General features: G+C 38.3%; 1 pseudogene; it reads left to right on the forward strand.

Moving 5' to 3' along the window:
- Positions 1 to 1,409: 1,409 nt before the first annotated feature.
- Positions 1,410 to 20,381, forward strand: LOC126633951 (tetraspanin-19-like; annotated as a pseudogene).
- Positions 20,382 to 20,992: the final 611 nt, after the last annotated feature.

Consider the following 20,992-nt stretch of genomic DNA (forward strand, 5'->3'; position numbering starts at 1 on the left):
TATTGGGGATTCCATTATCGTTTTATATAAGCAAAGTATTAAGGAAAATACAAAAAACAGAAATTTTCATGGAAGCCGAGCATGTATATCCAACCGTAACACCAATCCATCCAAGTTCCAACACCAAAACCGAAAAATTCGGAAACCTTAAAATTATCAAAACTGAATCAAAACGATCCTCCTCCTCTTTGGCGTAGCTTCCAATTTCAATTTTGTTGGGTTCTCTCCAAATTTTTGTAATTTTGGTGAATTGGGTGGTGGGGGCAGCGGTTAATCAATGTTGAAGTTGGTGAATTGTATGATTGGGATGGTAGGGCTGTCCATGATTATGTACTCGTTGTGGTTGATTAGGGCGTGGCAGAGGATCATGCACCACAGCACCTCTATCACTGAAAGCTGCATCTTAGTTTCTTTTGTATAAATTCCTATGAGCCTTTTACTTTGCTTTTCGATTTATAGAGAGCAAAAAAGAAAGCTAACAAAAGGAAAGATTAAAGGAAATCACTGTGTCTGTCAATTATTTCTTTGTTACAATTAGATATTGAATATCTTTCTGATTTGGACGAATATTTGTAAGGATGATATATGAATGTAGATCTAAAACACAAACGGTGAAGGGAAAAATATTGTGGCATGGGCTCAAACTCATGGTTACTAGTTAGTGCCATACTAAGTACTTACTAGTTATCGCTTGAGCACTCCTGATGGTGGGAGGCTTGTGCATTAGAGAGGACTATTAGTTAACTGACATTCAAGTCTAAAGTCTAACAATGATGATCAGAATCCACACTAATTGGCCTAAAAACAAACATTGATCTGCGAAACCCCCTTCTGCTGAAAACTGTCATCACATTCACCTCCAGTGGACTTGTCCCCTCTTGACACCCGAAAAACCATAAACTTTGCTTCCTCACATTTGCTATGGAACAAAGCAACTCAAATTTGCTCTCCTTGACAATCTCCACTCCAACTCCAATGCATTCGTGACAAAAACAACAAAAAGCTTGTAATACTTTACTATTTGTCACCTTCTCCCTTTTTGGCAAGGAGAGGGAGAAAAGCTTTATGATACTTGCAATGGTAAATACTTGTGTTTTATAACCAATTTGTTATAAGACCAGGTTTGGGTTCGTTTGCAATGCACAAGCACAAATGGAAAAGAGGCCTGAGATATCTCTTCTCTGCTTTAATCTTATGAAGACATATGGAAAGTAAAAAATGAAGTGCTTTCAAATAAATTTGGTTCTTCCTTAGTCATTTAGTCATCTGTAGCAGTTGGTTTTGGTGTGAATTGGGTTTTATGTCAGTTAATTCTTTTTTTGTTCGAAGTAATTTTGGTCTTGTCCTCAGCATTGTATATTTTATGTAAAAATACAATCCTTTTCTCAGAACTGATTTAGAACTTCTTTTATTTTATTTTTTGGCATGAATTGCAGGTTCATACACACTTTTCTTGGCCTTGGGATCACTCTGCTTGTGACCACATGCTCAGGTCATATCGCCGCCGCCACTGCAAATGGTTGTTGCCTTTACTTGGTATCCTTTTGTTTCAAATATCTTTATTTAGCTTTTCAGTTATTTGGGGTCAATAATGCCACATTCCCCACCAAATTGCCTTATTCTTAATTAACTTTAACAGTAGCAGTTGGGTTCACTGTCAGATGTTTGTGCATATTACTATTAGTATGAGATTTGATTTTGTTTGTCTTACACTCTTATGCCTACTGCAAGGTTAAGGATTCAGTTGGCAATTTATGAAGCCTTATTATTTATTATTTTATGTTTTTCTAAGTTTTATAAGTTGGTTACTGTGGTGATTTATATTTAGATTAGGATAATTGGTTTCAATTATTTTTCTGTTTTTTTATTTCATGTAATAGACATTAGGTCTAACTGCTCAGCAAAATGAAATTGTGCTTTTTATTGCACATATGAGGTCCACACAGTATTTTTTATGGCTCAGTTTATAGTTGTCCTGTATTGATCTTAAAAAGTCAGAAGAGAAGTGGAAGGTTGCTGTATTGCATTGCTGATCTCTCTGTGGAAGTTGATGTATTTTAAACTAAATTGTCAGCTCCATATTTGCCATATCTTTTCAGATCATTTAGATTCCTTTTGTTTTAGGTGTTGATATTTATAAAACATTTATAGAAATGGGTACAGTTCAATGGGGCTTCACTTTCTTTTATTTTTTAACTCTGTTATTTTTAAGTATATTTGACAAACTTGTTTGTGTTTTACCTTAATTGCTTACAGTACATGGTGTTTGTCTTCTTACTCTTCATGCTTGAAGCTGGAGTGACTGCTGACATATTTTTAAACCGTGACTGGGAAGAGGTATATTGAAGAACAGTGTAGTTATTTTTATTTAATGGGTTAATGACTTAGAGAGAAGCATATTAACGATTTGGTTATAATGCTGATAATTTTTTACTTGTGGCCAGGACTTTCCAGTTGATCCAACTGGGAGATTTGATCAATTCAAAGAATTTGTAAGGTCGAACCTTGATATCTGCAAATGGATTGGCTTGTCAATCGCGTGTGTACAGGTCTCTCTCAACTTTCTTTTTGTGTACTGCATGTTTGTGCATGCTTGTTTGAGGAAATTAAAAGTTAAATGTTCAATGAGTCTCACTTAATGTCTAATCAGAACTAGTAGAAGCTGCAGAAACAGTCGACTGTTTTAAATATATTTCAGGGTAAATCCACACCAATGCCCCTGAAACTTCGACCCATGTCTCCAGTCAGTGGCGAAGCCAGGAATTCTCTGGAGGAGGGGCGAAATATTCAAAAGAGGATTTGGACTATTCAAAATAGTCGAAGGAGAGTTTGAACAACAATATTATTTGAAGGATGATCTAGCACCGTTTCTCGTTGTATTGTCCTATTACTTAATTGTATAATTAGCAAAGTTTTAAAAGATGCTAAGCTCTAATCAGGCGATGGACATGACTTTACACTTAGACGAGGGCGTAGGCAAATTTGAATAAATTTATTATATACCGTATAAATAATTGTCTATTTATTATATAGCTTATAATATCCAAAAAATATTTATTATAAAACATATAATATATAAAAATATTGACAAATTTTCTTTATTACTTTGTTGAATTTGATGGGAAGAGAAAGAAATAAAATAATGAGGAGTTCATAATATTTTACAAATTATTTTTTGAAGCTCGTATAAATTTATAATGAATTTTAAGATAAATAATAGTGTCAAACAAATGGCTTAAAAAATATTAAAAAAGTGGTCAAATAAAAATCTGACAATAATTAAAAAATAAAACAAAGCAGGTTAGGTGGTGCCAATTGATTGGCCAATATTTAAAAAAAAAAAACAAATTGTAATTAAGAAAGGTCACATGGGGTGGGATCTCTCTCTTCTTCCTTTCTCTTCTTCTTCGTTAGAACCAGAGTTCCATAACTTATTTTCCTTTCTCCAGAAACTGCAAAATGCAGATCTTCGTTCCTCCTTTCTTTGGCCTATGTTTTTTTTTTGTGGAAAATAAGAGAGCACGCGATCAGCCTGTGCTGGGATAGAGCAGGGACATCCAAAAGGCCGAAAACCATACGGAATTTCATCACATTCGACGAGACCGGAGGGGCGGAACCACCACTCCTGGGCTTGATTTCTGGCTAGGGGAGGGGCGGCCGCCACTCCTCGCCCTCACGTAGCTTCGCCACTGTCTCCAGTGGCAAATAACACATAGGCCTTGGGGGCGCTTGCTCCCTCTCAAAATTTCTTTTTGAGGACTGTTTATATTAATCTAGTTAAAATAGTTCCAAAATTCATTTTGAGTTGTGAGTGCATGTAATTCTTCTTTGGTTTATCACTCACTCATGTCAAAAACCCGATTTCGTTGCATATATTTTGTTAATATGAATGACTATTAGATTATTGATACAAGTAAAGAAAAATTTAGAGGAGAGTGATAAATTTAGGAATGTTGTAACAACTTGCAATAATTAGCCTAGTTTTTCCAAAAAGTACTTGGACTTTTACAGCTCCCCCTTTCTAGTTCTTGACTTTCAGTTTGTGTGTTAAAATGGCTCCTGCCGTGGGATGTGCTATATTTTCCGTCAAAACTTGTCATGTGCTCGGCACTATGTATTCAAAGGTTTGTTCGTTACTAAACCGTAAATACCAATTGAAAGTTAAAATACACATAAGACAACAGTTTCCTCACATTTCTCTCTCCTTTCCCAAAAATGGAGACCATGAATCAAGTTTTGTGCTGTGAGCTTGTTGAAGAACCAGAACCTAGTAGTTGATGTTGCCTACGGACACAGGATTGGAAATTCAACTCTACAATCCTCCATGGTGTTTGGGTTAATATTTGAACTTTGGGCTGCAAGTGTGTGGGAGCCCAAAGCCACCAATTAAAGGAAGGCTTGCTCGAAGCCCAGTATCAGGCCCAGAGACAAATTGGCCCATTCTCTTTAATGCATAGGCCATGTGCCTATGATAACTGACTACCCTTCAATTGCTTTCGGGCAAGAACAAAGCTACAGCAGTAAGGCTAATCTGCCTATAAAAGGAGGAGGATGCCCCAGAGACAAGGACACTCAACTAATCAAACAAACAAACATACAAATTCTACTCTCAAGCCAGATTTGCATCCAAAAGCTGTAATCAACCCAGATCTCAATCCTTTTCAGGATCATTCCCCACAAAAGCCATCTTTTGTCTAGTTTAGAAGCTCTGCTATCACCCCTAGTGGCGTAGTATTGATTCCCTCGTGTAAACTTGTTTACCATCCATCATTTCTTAGCATATAAACCCTGTAAATTCAAAAAAGAAGTGATTGCAAAACGTTTAACCTTGCCCGACAAGGTGAAATGTTGCTCAAAGCTCTTTGTTTGTTTTGTAAGTTAATAGATGTACTGCTTAATGTATTCTCCAGCATGTATTCAAGTCATATCCATCTGTTTTTCTACTTTAAGAGTCTCATAGCCTAGATCTGGTCACCTTAATGAACATGCCTTTATTTAAAACCAATCAAGAACTGAGTAGATGACTTAATGGGATATGGACTCCCCTCCCTCGAACATATAAGACTATGAACAGAAAGTCCTTGGTCACAAGGCAAGAAAAAGAACTAAATGTGGACTTAACCCATCCACGACAATCCTTTGATAGCAAGAAGTCCGAGTAACTTGAGGCGCAAGTAATCGACTAAAACACATTTGTTCTACATCTGCTATACTGAGATAGTAGTGGCACGCCTATCACTTGGTTAGTTTTGATTGTGAACCTTAAGGCCTACACCTAAGGCCCTACAAAGGTATCTTTCAAAACTAACTCTATCCTCTTCTTACAATACATCAGAAGCAAAAGCCCGACTACACATCCAAAGTGTCAATCCCTTGGGGAGTTGTGCTGAGAGCCAATAAGCCCTATTCAGAGAAATCTTCGCCCAAATATAGTTTTGGCACGCCCGGTGGGATCACATTAGTCTTGTATGCCAAGAAGAAAAAGGAAGGAGAAAACCTTCAGGTGGAACACAGAGTACAAGCTACCTCAATCTCTACCAAAATCAAACGTGGCAGACCGCCTAGAGAATGTTCCCTTTTTACAAGGACCAACTATTTTGAGAAGCCAGACCTCATCTGAAACGTCGGGGGGAATGGTAACCAATGAGGACGTGCAAGCCACCATGGTGTAAGTGTTAAGGAGTATGGAGAAGATTTCCTTGGAAACTAGGGGAGAAGTCAACATACTATGTTCTTTAACAGGGAGTTTACAAAGAAGACTAGATATGGAGTATTTCACTCCAAAAAATGGTCATGCCGGAGGAGTAACAAAGGGAAGCCAGTCCGAAAAAAGAACTGGTTATTCCATTCTTTCCTTTGCTTGAGGAGAAGAATGGTAAAAATAAAAACAATGACGAATCTGGCACCAGTGGGCCAGGGTTAGAGGAAATCCTAGAAGCGGAGTTGCCCGACCCCTCACTATTTCCATTTAATAGTAGAGGGTAGAGCGGGCAAGAAAGAACGAAGTATGGGATGCCCCAGTTGATCGAGGAATCCAGTGGAAAAGGCAGACCTACCACGCCATACAAGCCTCTTCCTTATAGGCCCCCACCATTGGCCAGTAAAGGAGAAGATGCCAGGTGGAGAAAGCCTGAGCCAAGAAAAGAGACGTTCTCGGGCAATAATGGTAGCCCGAAATGGGAACATTCTTATACTCTTCCTGATAATACAGCTCACCAACAGCTCAGGGATAAGTTATCCCAGTTGGGGAGGATGGTGGCCTAGAATGCTCAACCACAAGCTTGCCCGCTGTTGAAGATCACTTATCAGAAGCCTTATCCTGAGCACATGGACGAACATAACCCTTTTCCAGTCAACTTCAAGATGCTTGCATTCCCAACATTCAGTGGAGATGATGGCAATGTGTTTTCCAAAGATCACATTTTCAAGTTCTCTAATCACTGTGTAGCATTTAAAGACAATCCCAACTACAAGTTAAGATTGTTTAAGAACTCTTTGGTGGGCTTAGCATCTTAGTGATATTCCTTGTTACCCCCTAATTCCATTACCAACTGGGGGCAAACGGAGATGGCCTTCATAAGCAGTTTTATAAGGTCGAGCCTAAAATGTCTATCAATGATCTTATGGAGGTGAAGCAGTACGAGCATGATTCTACAGAATACTTCATGGTGAGGTTCAAGAGGACGAGGATGAGGTGCCAGTTCCCTATAAACCATGCACAGCTCATATCTATCACTCAGAAGGCGTTGAGATTACCTTTGAGAAAGAAGTTTTATGGCGTGCAGTTTAATGAGCTATAGGAGTTGGTAATTGCAGCCACCAAGTATGAGAAACTGTTGTTTGAGGAGCAACAAGTAAAACACTCATCTAAGGTGCCTCATTTCTATAAAAGCAAAGTTGCCTTCACCAACTGGAGTTTAAAGGAGAACCAGAAGAGAATAATGGTCATGAAGGAGAGAGAATGGACATGTGCGCGGCAGAGATGACTACCCCCTTCAAACAGTTGACTGTAAAAGGGATAGTACAGCTAGTTAAGGACCAGAAGGTGGTCACGAATGATGGTGGATTTGTCACTATAAAACCCCACCAAGTACCAGAGTTATTCCTTTGACTTAACCAAGGCCGCATAGATCTATGAGGAGCTGGTTCGGGCAAGAGTCATCATGCCCGACAGCTCCAAAAAGCTACCCAAGCCTGAAGAACTGAAAGGGAAAAAGTATTACAAGTTGCATTACATTTTCAATCACTCAATAACCAACTGTGTCCAGTTCAGGGATTGGATACAAGACCTTATAGTAAAGCGAAAGTTGTTGCTGGAGAAACCACAGGCCAACATGATGATTGACACTGACCCCTTCCCAGAAGTCCCAATAAACATGATCAACTTGATGTGGGCTGAGAAGGGGAAAGGAAAAGTTACCTAGGAGGTGAAAACAGAACGGAGGCAAATTGACAGGCCAACTAAGGAAGCCATCAAGTTGCCCGAGAAACCTAAGGCGACCATAATCAAAGGAGTAGTATTGTGTAGTAGATGCCAGTGTGAGTGTGAGCTGGAACTCCCAACGTCAGAAGCCATTATTGATCAAGAGCTGATCAAGAGAAGAGAAAAAGAAGAACAAGAGGCCAGCAAAAATGTTATACGGGCAACTGAAAGAGAGACATCTAAGAATGTTTTCCAAAGGTTGAGAGGAGATTCTCAACCAAAGGGCTTGTCAGAAGTGTTCAGCAATTATGAAGCTTCTGAAGAGGTAGAGGACATAGAGGCCAAGGTGCTAAGATGGGTGGATGTGCGGCCACCCCAACCAAGCTATGTTGGTGGATATGTCAAAGTAAAGGGGAGAACCGTGAATCCAGTTACAAAGAAGAATCATGCCCGACTCGAGCAGAAATGGTATGTGGTCAGAAAAGATGGGAAACCCGTTAAGGAAATTGGAACTTCCATGATTAGAAGAGTCCAAAGGCAACATAAAGCCCACATGAACTCATTAAAGGTCCCCACTGCCTTAAAAACCTCTGAGAATTTAAAGTTTGAGAAGGTACCCAATAAAGGAAGGAATCAACTCTATTGGAGAACCAAGAAGGAGGTGGAGAATGCTAATAGCAAGACCGAAGGGGAAGCAGACCATGTGTCGTAGAACCCTTATCCTGGGAAATATAGAATCTTGAGGAAAGCTCAAGAGGACATGGTAATGATGTCAACCCCAAGATGGAGCCCAGAACCAATATGCTTTGGAACTATCTCACTTGAAAAGGGGTTGCTCGTGCCATTATTGGCATAACCCTAGAAGAAAGGGTGTCTGAGCTAATGCTTCCATAAGAAGCGCAAGCCTGGTTAGATGAGTTCATGAACCATATTGAGGGCAAGAATGACTTATCTGGACCTAGCAACTTCCACGTAAACATGACATATGTTTTATCTGCCATAAGGTTTAGGGTTGAAGAGGCGGGAAAATATCAGTCGAGCATGATCAATCTGCCACCAAGCAAACTGACTACTTAGTAACAGAAACTATGATGCCACCAAACAAGGGTTGTTCCTTACAAGGGAAGAATGGGACCGACCCCATATTGTCCAAACTCCCCAACACCAGTAATGTCAGAACAAAGAAGGAAGGACCAGGTAGTTGCAATCAGGTCCTTAATCAAAAAATTGTTGGTGTATGTAAGAGAGAGGAAGCAAGAAAGGGAGAGCTTGGCTAAGAAGCACTAGGAGGAAGCCTCAAGCAGCCAGAGTGGAGAATTATTTTTTGGAAAATAGTTGGAAGCAGCCATACAGATGGCTGAATGTATATATGACCTAAACAGGCTAGAAGACTTGCCCGAGAGTCTAGAGTTAGTTGTATTCTTGTGTGTAAAACCTAACAAGCCACCACCAGACGTACAAAACCCCTTAGAAACCATTGATTTGGGAATTAAGGAAGATCTAAGGCCTATCCAGATCAGTGGCTTATTAGAAACTAAGGATCGGGCAAAGATAGTCAGCCTTCTGCATGAGTTTAAAGACTGTTTTGCTTGGCATTACACTGAAATGCCAAGTTTATATTCAGCCTCAGTAGAACACAGAATGCCTATTAATGAAGGGTATAAACCTGTCAAGCAAGCACCATGGAGGATGTCAAAGGAGATTGAGGAAAAGGTTAAGGAAGAAATTAAAAGGCTGGATTTATTAGGCCTGCCAAGTATATTGAGTGGTTGGCCAACATTGTACCTGTATTAAAAGCATAACTAAGGCAGTCCGATGTTGTGTTAACTATAAAAACATTAATGAAGCCACGCCTAAAGATGAGTATCCAATGCCCATGGTTGATTTATCCATAGATGCAATTTCCAAACACAAAGTCTTATTTTTCATGGATGGGACTTCCATTTATAATCAAATAAAAATGGCTAAAGAAGATATACACAAAACAGCTTTTAGATGCCCAGGTCATGTTGGAGCATATGAATACTTGGTAATGCCATTCGAACTAAAAAAATGTTGGAGCGACCTATCAAAGGTAGGGGTGGAATTTTTTCCCGAAAATCTCGAACTGTCCCGATCCCGTCCCGAAATTTTCTCGAAAAAATCCCGAACCGAATTTCCCGAAACCTTCGGTACCCGAAACCGAACCCGTCCCGAAAGTTTCGGGTTGGGATTCGGCCACAGCTTTGAAAGCTTTCGGTAATCCCGAACCGAACTGATTATTATATATATATATTTATTTATTTATTTTTAATTTTTAATTAGAAATTAATTGAACCGTTGGATTTGTTAAAATCAAATCCAACCGTCCATTGAGTTAGGTTAGGTCATTTGTTAGGTAGGTGTTCTTTCTCTCTCAGACTCACTCTTGCTCTCTCGCTCACAGTCCCTCTCTCACAGACTCACACAGTTAGTCAGAGCGAACCCTCTCGCTGTCTCCTTCCTCTCCAGACGTAGTGCCCTCTCACGCTCGGTCGTGGTCCTCTCCAAACGCTATCCTCTCGCACTTGCTCTCCCGGCTGAAGTCCAGGTTCGTCTTCGTCTTCTTCTTCGTTTGAATCCCACCAGTTATTTGTGATTGCCTGTAAGGTGTTTGTCTAATTTCCTGATCTTTGATTTGTTTATTGAGTTTTGTTTTATTTTCGTGTGGAATTATGATTGCCTGTAAGGTGTTCGATGATATTTCTGATGCCCTGCTATTATTTCTTTTGTTTTGTTAAATGTGTCAATGGAGAATTGTGATTGCTTGGAAGGTGTTTGATAAAGTTTCATAGTGTTTTGTTATAGGTGTCTATAGAGAATTGTGATTTCTTGCAAGGTGTTTGATAAATTTCCTGAGTGTATTGTTATCGTTTCGGTTGTTTGGTTTTATGTGTCCATGGAGTGTCCACATTTCCTGCGAGGTGTTTGATAAATTTCCTCAGTGTTTTCTTATCGTTTTGTTCGTTTGGTTTTCTCTGTCCATGGATTGTTGTGATTGCCTGTGAGTTGTTTGATAAATTTCCTCAGTGATATGTTACTATTCCATTTGCTTTGTTCTTAATTGCCCGCAAGGTATTTGATAAGTTTCCACAGTGACTTGTTACTTCATTTATTTTGGTTTATGGGTTCATGTAATTCAGGTTGGTTTTGTTTGGAATTGCAGGGTTTTAGCTAATGGCAGTTTGTGATACTTAATGGCAGTTTGTTTCAAGCTAATGGCAGTTTGTTTTTAGCTCAGATCTTCCCGAAAGTGTTTATAATATAAACTATGTTTTCCTTTTGGATTGTAACTTAATCTAAATTCATTTGGAGTTTGGTTTGTAAAACCTAACTTATTTCATTTTGGTTGCATGCACTTTTAATTAACTAGTTTGGTAGACAATTTGGAAGTTTGGTTTGTAAAACTTAACTTATTTCATTTTTGTTGCATGCACTTTTAATTAAATAGTTTGGTAGATAGACTTGTTAGTTGCTTCCTTTATATGAAAATTGAAACATGTGGTATTGTGATATTTGTGGTGAAATTGAAACAGGTGGGCTGGGCAGTGACTGTAACCTTAATTTTTTTTTTTTTGGGCAGTGGCTGGCTGCAATCTTAAAAGCCCAACATTTTGGGCTTCAAGGCCCAATCCCGAAGTATCCCGAAAATCCCGAAACACTTTCGGGAATCCCGAATTTCGGGAAATGCACATTTACGGTTCGGTTTCGGGATATAAAATCCCATCCCGAAATGTTTTGGTTTGGGATTTGGGAAAGGAGTTTCGGTTCGGGATCCCGACCCGAACCACCCCTAATCAAAGGGCGATGAACGCCATTTTTAATGACTTGATTGGCCATAACATGGAAGTATACATTGATGACATCATGGTAAAATCTAAGACCGAAGAGCAACACTTGGTAAATCTCAAACAAGCCTTAACAAGAATGAAGATCCATAAGCTAAAAATGAATCCAAAGAAATGTGCTTTTGGAGTAAGATCGGGCAACTTCTTGGGATTCCTTGTTCATCAAAGGGGTGTAGAGGTTGACAAGAACAAAGCTCGGGCAATCATGGAATCACCTCCTCCCACCAATAAACTACAATTACAGAGGCTACTAGGAAAGATCAACTTCTTAAGGAGATTCATCGCTAACTTGGCGGGCAAGATTCAGCTATTAACTCCTTTGCTAAAATTGAAAGACAAAGAAGAATTTGAGTGGGGCCCACCACATCAAGAGGCTTTTGACAGCATAAAGGCTTACTTGACCTCTCCACCAATGCTTATGCCATCTCAAAGAGGGAAGCCTTTAAAACTTTTTATTTCTGCCTCTGAAAAATCAATGGGAAGCTTGTTGGCTAAGAACAATGAAGGCAGGAAAGAACAAGCAATCTACTACCTCAATAGAATCCTTACTGAAGTAGAGATGAGATATACACCAGTGGAGAGGTTGTGCCTAGCTCTATACTTCACGGCATGCAAGTTAAGGCATTACATGTTAACTTGCCACATCCACATTATTGCCAGGACTGACGTAATCAAATATATGATGTCAAAACCAATGTTAACTGGAAGGATTGGAAAGTGGATTTTAGCACTTTCAGAGTTCATCTTTCAGTATGTGCCTTAAAGAACGATCAAGGGGCAAGCAATTGTAGACTTCTTGGCTGAGCACCAAGAATCCCAAGATGAGATTATCAATGTCCCGGGGACTGTGGAGGTAGCCAGTGTGTGGATCCCATTGAGCAAAACCTTCTCTGGCAAAGAAGAATGGATCCAGCAAGAGATAAGAAGAATAGCTAGTCTTTGGATCATTCCTTAGAAACTGTATTTTGATGGTTCTTGCACGCAAACTGCCACAGGAGCCAGGATTGTTATCATTGATCCTAAGGGTGCTCACCATTATTATTAATTCCTCCTACACTATCAAGAGACTACCAACAATCGAGTAGAGTATGAGGCACTGATAATTGGCCTGGAGATCTTGATAAAGTTAGGGGCAACTGAAGTTGAAGTATTTGGTGATTCAGAGTTGGTGATCAATCAACTAAATGGAAAGTACAAGTGCAGACACATCACCATGGCAGGTTACTATTTAGCATTTACACAACTATTAAGCTATTGGGGCACTGAGATATCAATCAACCATATCCCCAGAGGATTGAATGCAATCGCCAATGAGATGACACAATGGCTTCTGGAGCGCAAATCCAAGAAAGAAAGTATGAAGGAGATATAGAGGTTTAGAAAAGAAATCCCCATTCTATCTTTGAAAGGGGATACATCTTAGATGTGATGTCTGAAGAAATGAAGGTTGAAGATTGGAGGACACCTATTCTTCAGTATTTAACAGATCCTTCCTTCCCCACAAGTAAGAAGAATAGACAACAAGCAACTAAGTACGTTTTGTGGGAAGAAAATCTACTAAGAAATACTCCATATGGGTTAATGTTGAAATGCTTAGGCCAAGAGGAATCAATGAGGGTAATGGCCGAAGTACATGAAGGGATCTGTGAAGCACATCAGGCGGGAAGCAAAATGAGGTGGCTACTTAGGAGTATACCTAGCATTCGTGTCATGTTTCTCGTGTTCGTGTCGTTTTCGTGTCATACCCGATATCTTAACGGGTTGTGTCGTGTAACACCCATTAAAATAAACAGGGTAAAATAACCCGACCCGAAATTGACCTGATAATATTAACAGGTAATATGACCCGACCCGTTACCCGTTAACCGTTAAGGAAAATATATTTTAAACCAATAAATAATCAAATGAAAAACATACTAAATAAGTATATACATACCATATTATCACATTCAAAACACAAAAACGCATTTGTCTTTCAAGTATTACATATTTACATACCCAAAATAAGAGCATAATAAAAATACAAAAAATAAAAACATTAGAACATTACAAAATATCAAATGTTCAAAAGATTTGCAAAATTATGGGAGATATGTTTCAAGGTTTGGAACCTTGCACATTTTCTTACAATCAAACTCTTCAATTTTCATCAATCACCATGGGAAACGGTATTGAAACTTTGGCTTGATATATTGTCTTCAAGAGTTATATTGATGATATTTTCAGTGAGGCTTTCTACATTAGCACTCTCTTCTCATTTATCCTATGGCTATTGTTTAAGTAAAGTCTTTAATAGTTTTTTAATTAATGTAGAAGTGTGAAAAATATAGAAAAAAATATATAAACACTCGTAATGACAAGTTTTACAACTTTTGCGAAGGGCTTAACTTTGAAATATGCCACTATAATCACATAAATCATAGATCAAAATTTAACCGTCAATTGTTGTTTACATTTATGCTTCATTTTTCTCACCAAATTTTTTTTTTCAGATTTTCTTTTTTGAAAACATCATCTATTAGTGGATATAGGAAGATGAATGGTTTGGATCGTTGATATTATGTTTAGAGTGTTACTGTTAGTGAAAATATTGCTTGGTGTTTATAAAGTCTCTACAAACTATATAACATCGACTCATATTTCAATTAACCGTACATATCGGGATGTAATATCAAATATCCGAACCGTTCATCTTCCTACATCCCCCAGAAGATCATGTTTTCAAAAAAGAAAATTTTAAAAATGAAATTCAATATAAAGAATAAAGCCTAAACGACAATCGACAGTTAAATACAAATTTAAGGTTTATGGATTATATTGTCGGATTTCGAAGTTGACCTCTTCACAAAAGTTATAAAGCTTGTCACTACGAGTGATTGTATATTTCTTTTTTTTTTTTTTACATTTCTTACACTTCTACAAAAATTATTATTAATTTTATTACTTTTACACTCAAATAAAAAACACCACCATTCATGACGGTTTGGAGGGTTTTAAGAATCTAAACGATAATGTAAGTGTAACCATTGTCTACTCGTGGAGGAATGATGAATCACGAGTGTTTATATATTCTTTCAAATTTTTCATACTTGTAGGGATGTCTTATTGCCTATACTAATACTATACTAGTTAATTTTAATTTTGGACAACAACATGTTAAGTAAAATTTATCCTACTAATGATAATAAGAAACTCTCATAATAAAAATAAATAAATGAATAAAACTTATTTTTTTTAACTTATATAGGATAATAATACAAAAATATATATTTAATATAGAATATACCAATATATACAATGTTGCTATTGTATTTTATAATAAATTTTTAGTAATTAAACTTTAAACTTATAATTTAATTTTCTTAACGGGTTACCCACGTGTTACCCGCATGTATACCCGTTAAGAATCCACCCGATAATGACCCGATTAGTTATCGTGTTGACCCGAAATCCGTTATTTTTGTGTCGTGTAAGAAACTGTCGGGTATACTTAGGAGATATGGTTATTTCTGGCTCGAGATGGAGAAAAATTGCAAAGCTTATGCCCGAGGGTGTGAAGAATGCCAAAGACATGGTCTTTTCCAACACGTTCCCTTAGTACCCTTAAACCCCATGGTCAAACCTTGGCCCTTCAGAGGATGGGCGATGGACTTCAGAGGGAAAATTCATCCAACTTCTAGCAAAGGGCACAAGTTCATAATTGTGGCAACGGACTACTTCACCAAATGGGTAGAAGCTTTAGCAATGAATACTATAACCTCAACTGCGGTCAAGAAATTCATTGAAACCAAGATCTTACATAGATATAGGGTGCCCAAGACAATTGTTACAGACCGCGAACTGTCTTTTATTTCAAAAGAAGTAGAAGAATTTGTAAGTAAGTTCAAGATTAAGATGATCCAATCTAGTCCTTACTACCCTCAGTCAAATGGTCAAGCAGAAGCTAGCAACAAAGTCTTGGTGAACATTATTACGAGGATGGTGGCAGATAGTCTAGAAAAGTGGCATGAGAAGTTAGGAGACACTTTATGGGTTTACAGAACCTCCTAAAGGGCAAGAACTAGAACTACTCATTATGCCTTAACTTTCGGGCAAGATGTTGTGTTTCCCGTGGAGATAAATGTGAGTTCTATTAGGATTCAAAATCAATTTGGGTTGCATAGTGAAGATTATATTCAGGCTATGTGTCAAAGTGTTGAAGATCTGGATGTTGCCCGAATTGAAGCTCTATATATAATTCAAGAGAGAAAGAAAGTTGTTGCCCGAGCATACAAGAAGAAGGTGAAGTTGAAGAATTTCGAGAAATGAAAGTTAGTATGGAAGGCCATTCTGCCTTTGGGGGCTCAAGTTAAAGGCTTTGGGAAGTGGAGTCCAACTTGGGAGGGTCATTTCATTATCAACCAAGTACTAGACAAAGGGGGATATTATTTGGCAGATTTGGAAGGAAGTTCGCAAAAGCATCCAATTAATGCTAAGTTTTTAAAGAAGTATCACCCAACCTTATGGGATGTTAGGGATTGCTACTTGAAGAAGTGTAAACATTGCGAGAGGTTCAAAGTTGGCTTGTTTACCCTTTACCGTTAAGTTCAAGAGAAATGCATATGGATTAAAGAAATCAGTTTCATTTCATTAAATGTTAAAGTTAGATCAGAAATCAGTTCAATAGTTCTACATCTTTGACTAGGGTAGCTATCCTAGAATGTTACTATTAACTAACTATGCTTCAGCATCTTAAAATTTCAACATTTACTCTCTTGACCTCTTCAAACTTCTAATCAAGCTGATTGGCGAAAGATCATGCTAAGTGGTTACTGACGGCCATTGCCACTTGCATGTATGAGCTCGACGTTCGAATCAATAAAAAGCTTACAGCCATAAGTCCTACAGATAGGAGCACATTTATGCGACTGAGTTAGCTTGTTCGCATGCTTTTATGTTGTTATTTCTTAGTTAATTATGTATTTTAAGTTATTTTCGTATGTTTGTAGGTCCATAGGCCTTATGAAGCAATAAGATGCATTTTGGTGCATTTTGGAGTAGTTTTGGGCTTAGAATGAATAGCACATGCATGGAGCAAGGTGGATGGACGAAATTGAAGACTAAAGAGGCTAGGAATGTGTTAAAGAGAAAGAAGAATTAATGCAAAAAAGACAAAGAGCTCAGCCACAAAGGGGGGTGTCACTCCACCATTCACATTTCCATCATTGTCGTGCACCACCATTGTACTCCCTTTGGATTCCTATGCCGTGCATCATCATCCATGTTCCCTCCATTGACTCATTTGTTGCATCATTCCACCTCCCTTTCCTTTCTCTACCATGTGCACAATCATTCATGTTCCCTAGCTGCAACACCACTCCATTTTACCCCCATGCTTTGCATCATCATTTCACTTTCACTTTTGAATCATTTCAAACACCACTCATTGCACTCAATTGCTACACCATTCCTTGTTCCCTCCATCATTGCAAATTCATGCATCATTACATTGAATCATTGCACTCAATTGCAACACCACTCCATTTTACCCCCATGTTTTGCATCATCACTTCACTTTCACCTTTGAATCATTTCAAACACCACTTATTGCACTCAATTGCTACACCATTCCTTGTTCCCTCCATCATTTCAGATTTCATGCATCATTACATTGAATCATTGCACTCAATTGCTACACCACTCCATGTTCCCCTCCATTGCCATGCACTTCCTCTATAAAAGAAAGTGTGTGTAACATAAATTTAGCTCATACTGGGTTAGATCATTCACTCCAATTTCAACACAACCTTCATCCAAACACATCCATTCATCTTCACATCCATTCCTCCATACAAACAAACCTTCAAACACTCACCAACACATTGTGCCGTAGCAAAGGAAGGGAAGGAAAGTGCTTGGACGTGCTTGCTGTCCAACTTGGATCGTTGGAGCATTTTGGTGTTTTCTTTCTTTTGTTTCTAATGTTTAAATTCATTTCCTTTCGTTTTGTTGTAAATATGAATAGCTAAACCCCTCTTGGCCAGGGGTGATTTCAAAGCCATGATTATGTGTGCAATATAATTTGATAAATTCCAGTTATGAACTCTTGAATCGTGAATGCAATTGGCTTAACTATTTGATTCATAACTTATTTGTATTTGTTAATTAAGGGTCGACACTTAATTGGCATGCATAAATCCGTTGCTAGAATATAAAGAAGTTTCACATAATCGTTACAAACTTATATTCACATGTAGTGAAGGTCGCTTATAAACGATCGCGTTAAGTTCAATTCCTAGCATGAGTGACATGATGTCATAGTTGCAAGTGCTTTGTCAATGCTTATGATTTTCATTAAACGTAATGATCTTTGATTGTATCTCTATTATGATGTCATGTAGGGAACTTTAGAAGAATGTTTTGGGTTGTCGAATGATGTCATCCAATCCAATAAAACAAGGAAAATCTGAGAGTTAACTAGTGATGTCACGGTTAATTTGGAGCATTGTCGTTCATAATTCAATGAAGTAGTAACTGGAAATCAAATTATTTGCATACATGTCATGTGTGGACAAAAAGCCTCTAGCTATCCCATCCATCATCTTATTTCTCAAATTTGTTTTACAATCTGTCTAGTTTTTCATACTTGTTTGTTTGTTTCAACTTCGTCCAAAACTCAATCCCCCTTTACTTTAGTGTGTCTAATTAGTTAGAATCTGTTTTAATTTTTGTTTTTAAATGTTTTGATTCAAGTAAAAGTCAATTTTTGTCCAAAGTCATTTCTAGTGTCTAGTTTAAGTTTATTTAGTTATTCTAAGTTGGTTTGAGTATTTTAAGTTTGCTTTGAGTCTTGTGAGTCTTGTTAAGTATTTTTAAGTTTAGTTTTATGTTTTTGAGTTAGTTTAGAGGTTATTAGCAAGCCCTCCTAATCCCCGGTCCAAAACGATCCCTACTTATACTTATACTATAGTTGTCAAAAGAGGGTTAAATTTGTGTGTTAAGATAATTTTCGCATCACCTACCAAAGTCTTTGACATTGTCATGGTAGTTGATCCTGAGGCATACACCTATGATGATGAATGAATCAAGGGAGCAGAAGCTATGGGGAAGTCTAGGCTTGTGGATATTAGTATGAGGAAGGTTATCTTTGTATCCACATGTAAAATCTACCGGTGCTCGGCTCCCCCATAATGCCATAGAAGTCCTGAAACTGAAGTTGGATATAATGCATTTTTCTGAAGATGATGAAGAAGCTAATAACTGAGAAGTCCATGCATATCCTAATGAGTGCACTTATCCCTCCTTCAGGAAGGGTCAAGTGTGCAGGCCTGCCCGAGAGTGATGAAAGACGTTAAGAAAATGGTGCATGGTGGAAATCCCCTCACCAGTCTCTTAAGGAGATTGAATCCAGGTAACTGTAAGTACCATTGGATAATCTTGAGGAGAATATAGGAAGAAATTCGGAGCCAAGAAGGAAGAGTTGAAGAACAAAAAGGATTTCTGAAAAATTTGAACTCCAGGAATTCTAAGGAGTTTTGGAAATTCAAAGGGCTCAAATTGGTTAAAGGTGCTTTGCTAAAGAGATTAAGTGGGGATTATATAGAGGAGTAGGTAATTAACGGTGAAGTTCATGGGTTAGTGCAAAGGTCGTGATAACCAACAATTGCTATAAAATGGCACACATTCCAAGTAGAAGTGTGTGACGGTTGCCTAATGTGAGACAACGATTTAATCATTATTAGCGCCTAGGATTGCAGCCTCAACAATGATTAAAGGGGGCACTGTTTGGGTTAATATTTGAAATTTGGGCTGCAAGTGTTTGGGAGCCCAAAGCCACCAATTAAAGGAATGATTGACCGAAGCCCAGCATCAAGCCCAGGATAAATTGGCGCATTCTCATTAAAGCATAGGCCATGTGCCTATGATTTAAATGTCAAGTGATGGGGACTAGCCCACAATTAGCCAAAAAACACTTTTCAATGACAATACAAGTAAAAAGCTGATGACTCACTACCTTTCAATTATTTTCGGGCAAGAGCAAAGCTACAATAGTCGGGGTAATCTACCTATAAAATGAGGAGAAGGCCCCAGAGACAAGGACATTCAACCAATCAAACCAACAAACATACAAACTCTGCTCTCAAGCCAGATTTGCATCCAAAAGCTGTAATCAGCCCAGATCTCAATCCTTTTCAGGATCAATCCCCACAAAAGCCATCTTTTATCTAGTTTAGAAGCTTTGTTATCACCCATAGTGGCATAGTATCGATTCCCTCGTGAAAACTTGTTTACCATCCATCATTTCATAGCATATAAACCCTATAAACTCCAAAAAGAAGTGATTACAAGAAGTTTAACCTTGCCCGACAAGGTGAAATCTTGCTCAAAGCTCTTTGTTTGTTTTGTAAGTTAATAGATGTACTGCTTAATGTATTCTCCAGCATGTATTCAAGTCATATCCATCAGTTTTTCTACTTTAAAAGTCTCATTTGTGCCTAGATTTGGTCACCTTAATGAACATGCCTTTATTTAAAACCAATCAAGAACTAAGTAGATGACTTAAAGGGATCTGGACTCCCCTCCCACAAACATACAAAACTATGAACTAAAAGTCCTTGGTCACAAGGCAAGAAAAATAACTAAATGTGGACTTAACCCATCCACAACAATCATTTGATAACAAGAAGTCCGAGTAACTTGGGGCGCAAGTAATCGACTAAAACACACTTGTTCTACATCTGCTACACTGAGATAGCAGTGGCACGCCTAGCACTTGGTTAGTTTTGATTATAAGCCTCAAGGCCTACACTTATGGCCCTACAAAGGCACCTTTCAAAACTCACTTTATCCTCTTTCCTACAGCAGTCTAGTGTGTGATATAATCAAATCTTAAAAGGGCTACCTGGTTTGCAGATCATGGCCATTCCTTTACATCTTTTTTATGTCCTCTTTATGTTGAACGTTCGTTGTCTTCTTTTGTAGGGGTTGTCTTTGTTATTGGCAATGATACTCAAAGCTCTTTGGCCACATCCGTATTATGATAGTGATGATGAGTATGTTCCTGGAGGGTTCCACTCCTAAAGAGTGTTGTTCTTCCACCTCCTTATGTATAGGGTTCCAAAAGTGAATTATGGAACATAAGGATCAATGGCTAGGTAGAAACGTTCGATTCTTTGAATGGGCCATGTTCTATATCTGCTGCATTATATCTTACTTATTAAATCCAAGATCCTAATTTCGTTTCTCAATTAAAAAACTCTGTTAACCTCTTTTCATCTGTCTTGTTCTAATTCTTCTGCCTTAATCTTTGTTACTTCTTTTCACTGGAGTATCTATAAAAAAAGAAAAAGATCATGTCTGATTCTTTAATGATTCATTCAGATCTTGTAGGAGAGCTGAGAGTTTCATAAGTAGTTGTTCGTGGCGGGAATTTTCGTGGGGAATGCTTCCTGGCTGACGAGCACACAACTCCCCGAGAGGTTGGCGCCGGTTGATGCTTTCTGTCGGGCTTCTGCTTTGCTGGCGGGCTTGTCGGGCAAAGCCTGTCGGGCAAGGCTTGTCGGGCAAGGCTGAAAGAGAATGACAGAGTTAACTTTGAAAGGTGCCTTTATGAGGCCTTAGGTGTAGGCCTTGAGGCTCACGATCAAGATTAACTTTGAATTGCTCAGGCGTGCCACTACCATCTTCAGCATGGCAGATGTAGAACAGATGTTTGAGTTTTAAT

This window comes from Malus sylvestris, chromosome 9, assembly GCF_916048215.2.
Source record: "Malus sylvestris chromosome 9, drMalSylv7.2, whole genome shotgun sequence".
Classification (NCBI taxonomy): Eukaryota; Viridiplantae; Streptophyta; class Magnoliopsida; order Rosales; family Rosaceae; genus Malus; species Malus sylvestris.